The sequence below is a fragment of the Silurus meridionalis genome, chromosome 18 (assembly GCF_014805685.1).
Source record: "Silurus meridionalis isolate SWU-2019-XX chromosome 18, ASM1480568v1, whole genome shotgun sequence".
NCBI classification, from domain to species: domain Eukaryota; kingdom Metazoa; phylum Chordata; class Actinopteri; order Siluriformes; family Siluridae; genus Silurus; species Silurus meridionalis.
This window is the reverse complement of record NC_060901.1, coordinates 16920624-16932124: the sequence shown is the minus strand read 5'-3', so window position 1 is coordinate 16932124 and position 11501 is coordinate 16920624. Positions and strand designations below refer to the sequence as shown.

Here is an 11501-nt window from a genome sequence, read left to right as displayed (position 1 = left end):
AACTAACGCCAAGTGCTAGTCGTATCTCTAAAATCCTCAGTTGATTTGTTATTCACTATCTAACTGGGATTTAGGCCGATCCTAGCCTGATTTCCAGTCCTTACGGTAACTGCGGATGCAACGTTATTACTTGCAGTGTCAACATTTACCGAGCAACACAGAATAAAATTAAACATAACAATTTATTAACCAGGTAAGAAAATCACAATTCAAAGCCAATTTATAGTTCAATTAAAATAAAACATAAATACAAACCAATAGTATTTACATTTAAACAGGAAATATAAACCCTTTCATACCTGGTACGAGACTACACACAGTAATCGTGGGATATCTGTTTACAGATTCCCTGAATTGTTGGTCAGTTCTCCTTAAATACCCAGATAGAGTAAGCATTATGTAAACATTATTTAGTCATGGAAGTTTGCATTGATTGGTTCTTACAGACCTGTGGGAGGCACCTCGCCTGTATACATCTGTAGTGGGGCACGCCCCTTGTATAGAGTTATGTTTTCTTTAACTTTATTAAAACCTTTTTTTATTATTTGTTCTATTGCTGTGGGAATGGGACCTGTGTACCAGTCGCGATAAACCTTTGTAAAGAAATGAAACATGAACATTTTCTGTCGTTATTTACATGTGATATGACCTTTCTTACACATAATCATCCGGTGTGCTGTAGAATGTTCTGTGTTGAGGATGTAACAGGAAAAGGAGGGGAAGAGGGGTCAGACACTTGTCTGCAGATCCACCATTTGTATGGAGATGTGGTGGTCAAGACCAAGGGTAGCTCTCCGGGGAGCCTACTGTATTCCAGGAAATGTTCTGGTTCTCGAAAGGGGGGTTGCGGGGTCGTTAGTCCCCTGCCGTGAGTCCTGGAGGAAAACGTGTTAGGCTCACATCCTGGCCCACACCCCTCTCGGGCATCCATGCTGTGTTCTCGGGGGGGGGCCGACCTTTTGGTCAGGATCAAGCAAAAGTCTTACAGTTTCCCCACTTGGCCCCGTGGTAATTTGAATAGGGTACCTCGGGGTCAGACAAAGCAATTTATTTATTTATTTATTTATTTTTAGAGTCTTTGGAACACGGGTATCTGCAGTGGGCTGAGGGCAAGGCGGCGTGTGTGGATTCTTGTGTAGATCGTATGAGGTGTCTGAAGTAACAGCACTGGAGCATGGTGAAGGTGAAGATCAGGGCACTGCCAATGGCACATCCTCGAACATCCAGTCCCACCAGGTGTAGGTGTACTGTGCTGACCGAGTGGATGAACTGGATAAAAGTTGTGCCGTCTGTCGTGCCAGGTTAGTTTCAACCTGTGCTTGGTTTAGGTGGTATTCAGTTTGCAGGATCAGTCTTTGTGTCAGGTCCATCGCGTCAACCACAGCTTGGGTGCCTTGCTCATAGAAAGTGTCATCCCACCATGGTGAGGTCTCTGTGTCCAGTGGCATTCTTCCTAAAATGTTGACTTGGCCCATTGAAAGGTCCTCTGTCACTTCCAAACAGAACGAGTGATTAGCAGAGCAGGTCAGTCCTCCGTAGGTAAAGGAATTCATTTCACTGACAACGCACCACTGTGTGTGAGACACCTGGACAACATCAGAATAACCATGCAGTGACTGAACATTAATAAGTTTGGTGTTGTTGGGAGAGAAAGGTTGCAAAGTGTTACATGTACAGATAACATAATTGTGTGTTTCATGGCAACATGTGCGACTGGTAAACAAGGTCTCAGTACCCTTTTGTGTCATGTATCCAGTGAGGTGATCCCATTTAATTACCTGATCCTTCACTACCACGCCAATCGAGCGTATGGTAGTGGAATTTGGAAAACCTGATCTGGGTGTATCAAAGGAAAACTGACGAAAAATCCAATACATCCATTACATTCATTTCCTGTAAACATCATTATGGTGGATAGTAACTCAGAATATCTTACATTTTCATTTTCCTGATTCATACCACCTATGTAGATCTAAGATGTCTATGAGGTCATTCAAAACATGTCTAGGCGTTTTGTACAGGCTAAGATCTAGGATTTCTTGTCTAGCAGCAGTGAATAGATCTTGTGCATATGTCCTACAGGCTAAGTCACGTTCAATGGTACGGGTTTGATTGAATAATGTGTGGCTGATCGCAAGAAGCGCCTGCGCTTCGGATCGAACCGCTTTTATGATATTTTCATTGCTATTTGTGATATGTTGAAAACCAGTGGCCACCTGGTTCGCAAACCATGTTGAGAATTGCGATTGTTTGGTAATTTTGTAGTTGTTAGCAATGGAATTAACTGAGCCGAAGAGACCTGCTATGTTTCCGAGCAGGTCTCGTTTTGAGCGTGCAGGTGAGATTTGCACGCAAGTCTGTTTTGTAGTCATAAATTAAATCATCGATTCGTGACTGTAGCCATGCATAGGTCTTATCATTGTAATCACAGTGATTGATATAAGCAGATAGGATGTTGGAAATATTGTATGATACATGTGTCATCACTAGATTCACATCATGAAATAATGTCTTGTTAATATTCCTTTTAATCAGTCCACCAGGAGGAATAGGATATAGTTTTGGACATTCCTTTGGTTTGCTATATCCACAAGTGGTTAAATTAAAACTATGTTTCATTATCCATGAGCAATTCTGTGGCCCGGTGTAATTATCTGGGTCATTGACACATTTTCCCATAATACATGCCTTCTCTCCGGCTAGTCCAGACAAAGGCTTCAGGTTGATTGTTATGAGGTACATATGAAGTTATATCAAATTTATATTCGGTATAACTCATATGCGTAGTGTTGATTGTTTCAGTGTGTGTACACCTATATATTGCAGGTTCTAAATTTTTGGTTAAATAACAGATTTTAGGATCTAATCCATTGTTGATTTTTTCATAGAGAGTGCGCATACTCCCAATTTTTTGCTCCTGGTTCTGCTTTAAGTTGATACCAGGCCGTTATGTTGTGAAAAGATGTGCGTGCCGGTGTGTCACCTGAAATGTTTACTATAGGGAGATGGTCGGAGCCTACTTTACAGCAAATTTTAGTTGCGCAATTTGGTTCCGGTACTACTCCGGGAGGCCACAAGACTATTTCTCTGGTTGAAAGTGTACTGAAAAATGTGGATGACCTCTTAGTGTATTTCCATACCCATCTCCCACATTCCAGTGTGTGTGTGAGTGAAACCCTTTGACCCAGCTTGATGCAAGTGGGTCCAGAAACTTTCCTCTTGTCCGGTCTCCATGGAATTGCTGCAGTCAACCTAGGAGATGAAACAGAGAGAAACTTTAATAATTATTGATTAGCAGAACCTTTGAAGATTTTGCACTGGGACATGTGGTACCATTTCAACTTCCCCTTGACACTTATGGCCACACAGCTATTGCATAAAGCTTTTATCTCATGTGGTCCATGCCATCTGGGTGTGAATGGACCCTGTTTTATAAACACCCGAATCATGATCATGTCACCCTCGGTAAATTTGATCTCAGAAGTTGGGTTAAATTGTGCATCATTCATTAGGTCAGACTGTTGCTGTTTTAAGGTGGTTTGTGTTTGTAACACTGTCAGTCTTTGTTGTAATTGTGTTAGTACAGTCTGTTGTTTTGCAAGCACAAGGGGTCCCAGATCTGCTGGGGTGATTTCTGGGTCTATGGGTAGTTTCATGACTCTGCCTGTCATGAGTTCAAACGGGCTGATGCCTGTGGCTTTGGATGGGGTTGCTCGCAAGACTGTCAGAACTGTTGGTAGTGCATCCGTCCACCTGTTTTGATGTTGCATTATTTGTTTGGAGATGCTTTCTTTTATCGAACGATTTGCCCGTTCCACCATACCTGAGCTTTGCGGCCTGTATGGAACGTGAAATCTTTGTTTGATATGTAGCATTTCACATATGTGTTTCATTATCTGACCTGTGAAGTGTGTTCCTTGGTCAGACTCGGTCTGAGTTGGTGTTCCCCAGATTGGCAGGATTTGATTTGCCATTACTCGTGCCACGGTGCGTGCGCTGTTGTCGTGAGTTGGAATTGCATCTACCCATTTAGAGAATTTATCAATTATGACAAGACAATAGCGATATCCCCCCTTGGCAGTGGGTAATGGACCAATAAAATCTAGCTGTAAGAATTCCCATGGTCCTTTGGGTGGTTCTGGGCGACACAAGTTTGTACGTCCAGTTCTACCCTGGTTGATGGTGGCACATATGAGACATGTGTCGCACCATCTCTCAATGTCTGATGCCATTTTTGGCCACCAGAAGTATTTTCTGTATGTTGTGTTTTGGGAGCTGATACATGCGCATAATTATGGTATAATTTAATCACTGGTTTCTGGAGGGCCTCTGGAACGATGTATTTACCATCTCTGTGTTTATATTTTGATTTTGTTTCCAGTTTATGGCCCGTGGCAAAATACCAGGATAGGTTTTAATTATTGCTCTATGTGAGATTTAGTCCCTATTCTTTTAACAGAACAAGGGTGTTTTTTTAGCTTTAACGCGGCTGTTTCTATGAGTTCCTCCTCTATACTGCTTCTATAATGTCCCTGAGAATCCATGTTTCCTCTAAATTCTTATGCCCCACCGGACTTCTACGGTCTCCGGTCTAACAATGGGCATACCGGCCCGTTCTAATTTATGTGTCTATATTGGGTGTGCAAAACTTTCCCTCAACACTTCTAATAGGCAAAAAGGAACGAACTTACCATAGCAGCTGTAGGCAGGGAAGGAGAAGATCAAACCTCATATCTTCTGTGGGAATCCAAACTGAATAGTCGCGTCGGAAAGATGTCACTCGCCTGTGCAGGTAGAGAGATCACGTCGAGGTCACCAACTTTGTAAGGGGGGGAACCACCCACTGGTCCAACGACGGTTTCCAGAGGCGTGGCGAAGGATTCTCGCGTTCTAATCTTTCCTTTCACATTAGATAATAAGATTTGGATTAATGTATTACTTCATTTTTGTTATTGACCTTTATCTGACTCCATTTAGATAAAACAATAAATATTTGCATAGGTTGTTATTTTACTAATAGTATAATTTTGATGGATGTTTGTCTAGTTATTCTGATTAAGCTCTGGCATTACACTCGTTCATTCGGTTCACACAGTCGCACAAGATCCTAGTATGGGCCCTATAATTAACATACTGGTCAACGGTCATAAGCGAATCAGTATTGGTCGCTGCCAGAGGTTGGACTATATGCTTGCGGCCGCTCTCTGCGTGCTCAACTTTAAACATACTTTATTTAGTCCCCTTAGAGGTGACACTTAATTATTACAATAATTATTTCTAACCACAGATAATGAATAGAATAATATTGAAATAATCAGAGGTTGAGGCTGACCCTATTTAGAGTGATTAGAAATGTTACTCTAAACGGAAATACATATTGTTAGCCTCCACGCTTCTAAGTACACTTAAACTAACGCCAAGTGCTAGTCGTATCTCTAAAATCCTCAGTTGATGTGTTATTCACTATCTAACTGGGATTTAGGCCGATCCTAGCCTGATTTCCAGTCCTTACGGTAACTGCGGATGCAACGTTATTACTTGCAGTGTCAACATTTACCGAGCAACACAGAATAAAATTAAACATAACAATTTATTAACCAGGTAAGAAAATCACAATTCAAAGCCAATTTATAGTTCAATTAAAATAAAACATAAATACAAACCAATAGTATTTACATTTAAACAGGAAATATAAACCTTTCATACCTGGTACGAGACTACACACAGTAATCGTGCGGGATATCTGTTTACAGATTCCCTGAATTGTTGGTCAGTTCTCCTTAAATACCCAGATAGAGTAAGCATTATGTAAACATTATTTAGTCATGGAAGTTTGCATTGATTGGTTCTTACAGACCTGTGGGAGGCACCTCGCCTGTATACATCTGTAGTGGGCACGCCTTGTATAGAGTTATGTTTTCTTTAACTTTATTAAAACCTTTTTTTATTATTTGTTCTATTGCTGTGGGAATGGGACCTGTGTACCAGTCGCGATAAACCTTTGTAAAGAAATGAAACATGAACATTTTCTGTCGTTATTTACATGTGATATGACCTTTCTTACACATAATCATCCGGTGTGCTGTAGAATGTTCTGTGTTGAGGATGTAACAGGAAAAGGAGGGGAAGAGGGGTCAGACACTTGTCTGCAGATCCACCATTTGTATGGAGATGTGGTGGTCAAGACCAAGGGTAGCTCTCCGGGGAGCCTACTGTATTCCAGGAAATGTTCTGGTTCTCGAAAGGGGGGTTGCGGGGTCGTTAGTCCCCTGCCGTGAGTCCTGGAGGAAAACGTGTTAGGGCCCACATCCTGGCCCACACCCCTCTCGGGCATCCATGCTGTGTTCTCGGGGGGGGGCCGACCTTTTGGTCAGGATCAAGCAAAAGTCTTACACAGGTGAGTAGGTTAGGGGTAAAATCGTTGTTCCACTTCATCCCAAAGTTGTTAAGTGGGGTTATATAAGGCAGGTCAGTAGGCAGCTCTCCTGTGTGTAATTAGCAAGAGTATGACCCTGCCCATGCTAATAGTGACACTAGAGAGAAAAAAGTAATACTTAGGCTTTAATCATAGATGTGCCTTAAGGACATGTAAATGATATGGACAAAAGTATGTGCCCCCCACCCCCCATTCCAAAAATGTACTTACACTTTTGCTGTTACATTAAGCCCCACTCTTCTGAAAAGGCTTTTCACTAGAGTTTAAAATAGGCTGTGGGAGATTCATGATCATTCAGTCACAAGAGCATAAGAAATTATGCAAAGTTCTAGGAAGATGCAAAGTTAATGTTCCACTTCACCCCTGAGGTGTTCATTGTTTTGGGCAATACCCTTGGCTTGTACAGAGGCATTGACCTGCTGGAAGATGTGGGTCTCATAGTTCCAGTTAAATGAAATGATAAGTGTGCAATGTACAAAGGTATAGATTGTGTACGAGAAACAGTATAACCACAAACTGTTTTGTGAAGATTGTGTGTCCAAATAGTGTATGTATAATATAATTCCTAATTGAAACTTTGTGCCTAAACCTTAAACCTGAGCCACAGCAGGTCCAGAGTCAGGGCTTATAGTGGGCTTATAGAAATACTTATGGCCAGGGTAGTGTAGCTCTAAAGCTTATCTAAATGCAGTGAGGTGTGTAAACACCCTGGATGAGACATCACTTCGTCACAGGTGCACCAAGAGTACTCACATACATACCTAAAAGTCATTTCAACAAGGAAGAAAACAGATGGACAAATTTAATTTATGAGTAAAAAAAGGACTAAAATAAATGGCACCAGTTTGTCCATAAACATTCAAAAGAAAATAACATTGCTTCAATAACACACATATCTATTAAATCATGCAATGTACCAGTGTAACACAACTCAATTTTATGGTGAAGAACCTGCAGTATGAAGGATGGAGGACTGGTGTAGCTGTTACTGTGGTATGTGATGGACAGACTAGATACTTAAAATCATAACTTTTTCCACAGAATTCCACAGAATCCAAACATTAAAAGACAAACCGACTAGAATGCAAAATTATCCTCAGATTTTATATATATATATATATATATATATATATATATATATATATATATATATATATATATATATATATATATATATATAATTTTGTAAATTGAGTAAGGAAGAGTTGACCGATAACTAGGCAATGAAGCCAGTAATGAATACTGCCCTAGTACTTTAGCACAAATAAACAATGAATCCTGTAAGAAAGACTTATTCATTTTTAGTTCAGTACTTTGCAATTAATGCTTTCACAAATACATCAACCACACCTGAATACAATGGTAACTTTAATACACCTCACCTCAAATGTGTAGTTAATATACCATTGCACCTTTATATGTGATTGTGAAAGCGTGTATTTTCTTTATTTCTATATCCTAATAATAAAGTAATTAGTTTCATAATAGAACCACTATTAACAAATTCTTCTTCTTTTGGCTGTACCCGTTAGGGGTCACCACAGTGGATCATCCGTCTCCATACCCCCCTGTCCTCTACATCTGCCTCTTTCAAATCAACTACCTGCATGTTCTCCACCCACTTCACCCTGCCTGCACTGTTTTTTTTTCACTTTTCTAACACACATTCCATTACTTTACACTGTTGACCCCAGGTACCTGAACTCCTCCACCTTCTCCACCTCTTCTACCTGCAACTGCAACACTCCACTGCCCTCCCTCTCATTCACACATGTACTCTGTCTTACTCCTACTGACTTTCATTCCCCTTCTCTCCAGCGCGTACCTCCACCTCTCCAGGCTCTTCTCAACCTGCTCCCTACTCTCACCACAAATCACAATATCATCCGCAAACATTATAGTCCACAGAGACTACTGTCTGACCTCATCTGTCAACCTGTCCATCACCATCGCAAACAGGAAAGACTTAAAATGAAACCCATCCTCATCTGGGTGGCACCGATGTCGATTCATTGCTGTCCCATTGTGGAGGTGTGCAGTAATATGTGCGTAAATGTGGAACTATTCATGCAACCTGTGGTCCTAAACCATTGTAGTAGACGGTTGATATTAATTACAGTCCGAAACAGTCCTCAAAGTTCTTGAGTTGCTCAGTGGTTTCATGGATCTTTAGGCTGTAGGTGTGAAACCATCCCCATCAGCACAGTGGTCTCAATTGAGAAGGACTCCATCCAGAGGCATGACCCCAGGATGAAGCAGGCAGATCTGAAGAGAAGAAAGGACAGCAACACTGGTCACTGGAGCCTCATGGACATGTTTACTCGAGAGAGAGAGAGAGAGAGAGAGAGAGAGAGAGAGAGAGAGAGAAAGAGAGAGAGAAGAGGGGTGACAGGAATAAAGATTCAGGGGTGTGTCAAAAGGTGGGGAGGGGGGCTGATCTCTCTCATCTGGCTTTGCTGAAACATACTTCAAACTGTGTATCATCAGCATAGCAATGGAAGCTAATATCATGTTTACGCATAATTTCACCAGAGGCAGCATATATAAAGAGAAAAGCAGTGGGCCTAAGACAGATCCTTGCTGTGCACCAAACTTTACCTCAGAGAGTGTGGAGAACTCACCATTTACATCAACAAACTGATAGCTGATAGCTTTCTTCTCTACAACATCGAAGGATTCAACCATTTCTTTCGACACAGGCTGCCCAGGTGCTTGTTCAGTCTCTTGTCATTTCAAGACTGGACTACTGCAACTCTCTGCTGGCAGGTCTTCCCCTAAACGCTATCCGTCCACTGCAAATGATCCAAAACGCAGCTGAACTGCTTGTGTTCAATCAGCCCAAGTTCCCCCACACCACCCCACTGCTGCGCTCCCTTCACTAGCTTTCAGTAGCTGCATGTATCAGATTCAAAACACTGATGCTTGCCTACAAGGCCAAAAATGGACCAGCACCATCTTACCTCAGAGACCTCATCAGATCTCGCACTGCACCACGCTGTCTGAGATCCTCCAGCACTGCTCGACTGGTACTACCTTCTCTTAGAATGAGAGGTAAGTACACTTCAAGGCTCTTCTCTGTTCTGGCGGTGGTGAAATGAACTTCCCCTAGATGTTAGTACAGAGTCCCTGACTATCTTCAAGCGACGACTGAAGACCTACCTCTTCCTGAAACACTTAAATTAGCACTTTCCAAGTTTGTAGAATTCTAGGGTTATATTTATATTAAGTTTGTATTCTGGCGTACCAGTGTAGATTTATTCATTACTAGAGACTCAAAGCACTTTTGTACGTCGCTCTGGATAAGGGCGTCTGCTAAATGTCGCAAATGTAAATGGTAATGTAAATAGCGATCAGTCAAATTAGACCTGAGCCAGAGAGAGAGCTGTTCCCTTTATTCCAACAACATTCTCAAGTCAAGCAGGGAGAATATTATAATCAGTGGTGTCAAAAGCTGCTTAACAGCACAAGTTAGAAGACAAAACCCTGATTTGAATGGCAATGGCAGGTCATTTACCATTTAAATCCTGAGTGATACATTTAATAAATGTTATTCCTATTATATTATATTATTTTATATTATATTATATTATATTATATTATATTATATTATATTATATTATATTACTGTAGTAGTCTACATTTCTCTTTTAAACAAGGAACCAAATTTTTAAATGATCCAAACCAATTTCTTGACATTTTCCAACATTAAATTTCATTATTCTATTGGCGAGTAATGTTTCTTCTTTCTAGACATGAATGCATAAGTTAGCAAAATGATCTGCTACTACAACAAGATTGTTTCAAGGTTGTAATGAGTACAAGAAGGTTTCATTCACTGAACAAGCAAAAAGCCTCAAACCAAGAACATGAAATGGAAAATAATAATGTTGCAGAAAATTCAAAATTCCTGAAACAAAATAGAAATTAATGTTCTTTTTTTTGGATAAATATTTGGATTAATATCTGTTCTGAACATGAACCTTGTCTATAGCACCACCCATACTATAACTGTTTATATGCTGTTTTGCACACTTACTGTACTTAATTGCTGCTGTTCTGCATGCATTTCAAACCTCCACCAACTGGTGCTATACTGTAGTGTATAATGTTTTTTTTACAGTAGTGTATAATGTTCTGTGCACTAGGTTACACACAATGCACTTTGTGTGTAGAACAACTTACCTTATAGCAGGGTTGCCCAATACGTCGATCGCAATCTACCGTTCGATCGCTAAGGTAGTGTGGGTAGATTGCACGACATTAAAAAATAGATATTTATTTATGCATTTTTATAGCAGGTAGATCTTTTTGACTTGGTCATTTTATAAGTAGCTCACATGCTGTTAAAGTGTGTGCACCCCTGCCTTATAGTCTTTAGCTCTGTGTTATGTTATGTAGCTCTATGTTGTGTGATGAAGCTCTATGTTTTGTGATGAAGCTCTATGTTGTGTGATATAGCTCTATGTTGTGTGATGTAGCGCTATGTTGTGTGATATAGCTTTATGTTGTGTGATGTAGTGCTATGTTGTGTGATGAAGCTCTCTGTTGTGTGATGAAACTCTATGTTGTGTGATGTAGCTCTATGTTGTGTGATGAAGCTCTATGGTGTGTGATGAAGCTCTATGTTGTGTGATATAGCTCTATGTTGTGTGATGTAGCTCTATGTTGTGTGATGAAGCTCTCTGTTGTGTGATGTAGCTCTATGTTGTGTGATGTAGCTCTATGTTGTGTGATGAAGCTCTATGTTGTGTGATGTAGCTCTATGTTGTGTGATATAGCTCTATGTTGTGTAATGTAGCTCTATGTTGTGTGATGAAGCTCTATGTTGTGTGATGTAGCGCTATGTTGTGTGATGAAGCTCTATGTTGTGTGATGTAGCTTATGTTGTGTGATGAAGCTCTATGTTGTGTGATGTAGCGCTATGTTGTGTGATGAAGCTCTATGTTGTGTGATGTAGCTCTATGTTGTGTGATGTAGCTTATGTTGTATGATGTAGCTCTATGTTGTGTGATGGAGCTCTATGTTGTGTGATGTAGCTCTATGTTGTGTGACGTAGCGCTATGTT

The 11501-nt window shown here is 40.6% G+C and overlaps 1 pseudogene; it reads right to left on the bottom strand.

The window, feature by feature from the left end:
• Nucleotides 1–1069: 1069 nt before the first annotated feature.
• LOC124401569 lies at nt 1070–2519 on the bottom strand (annotated as a pseudogene).
• Between the last annotated feature and the right edge of the window lie 8982 nt (nt 2520–11501).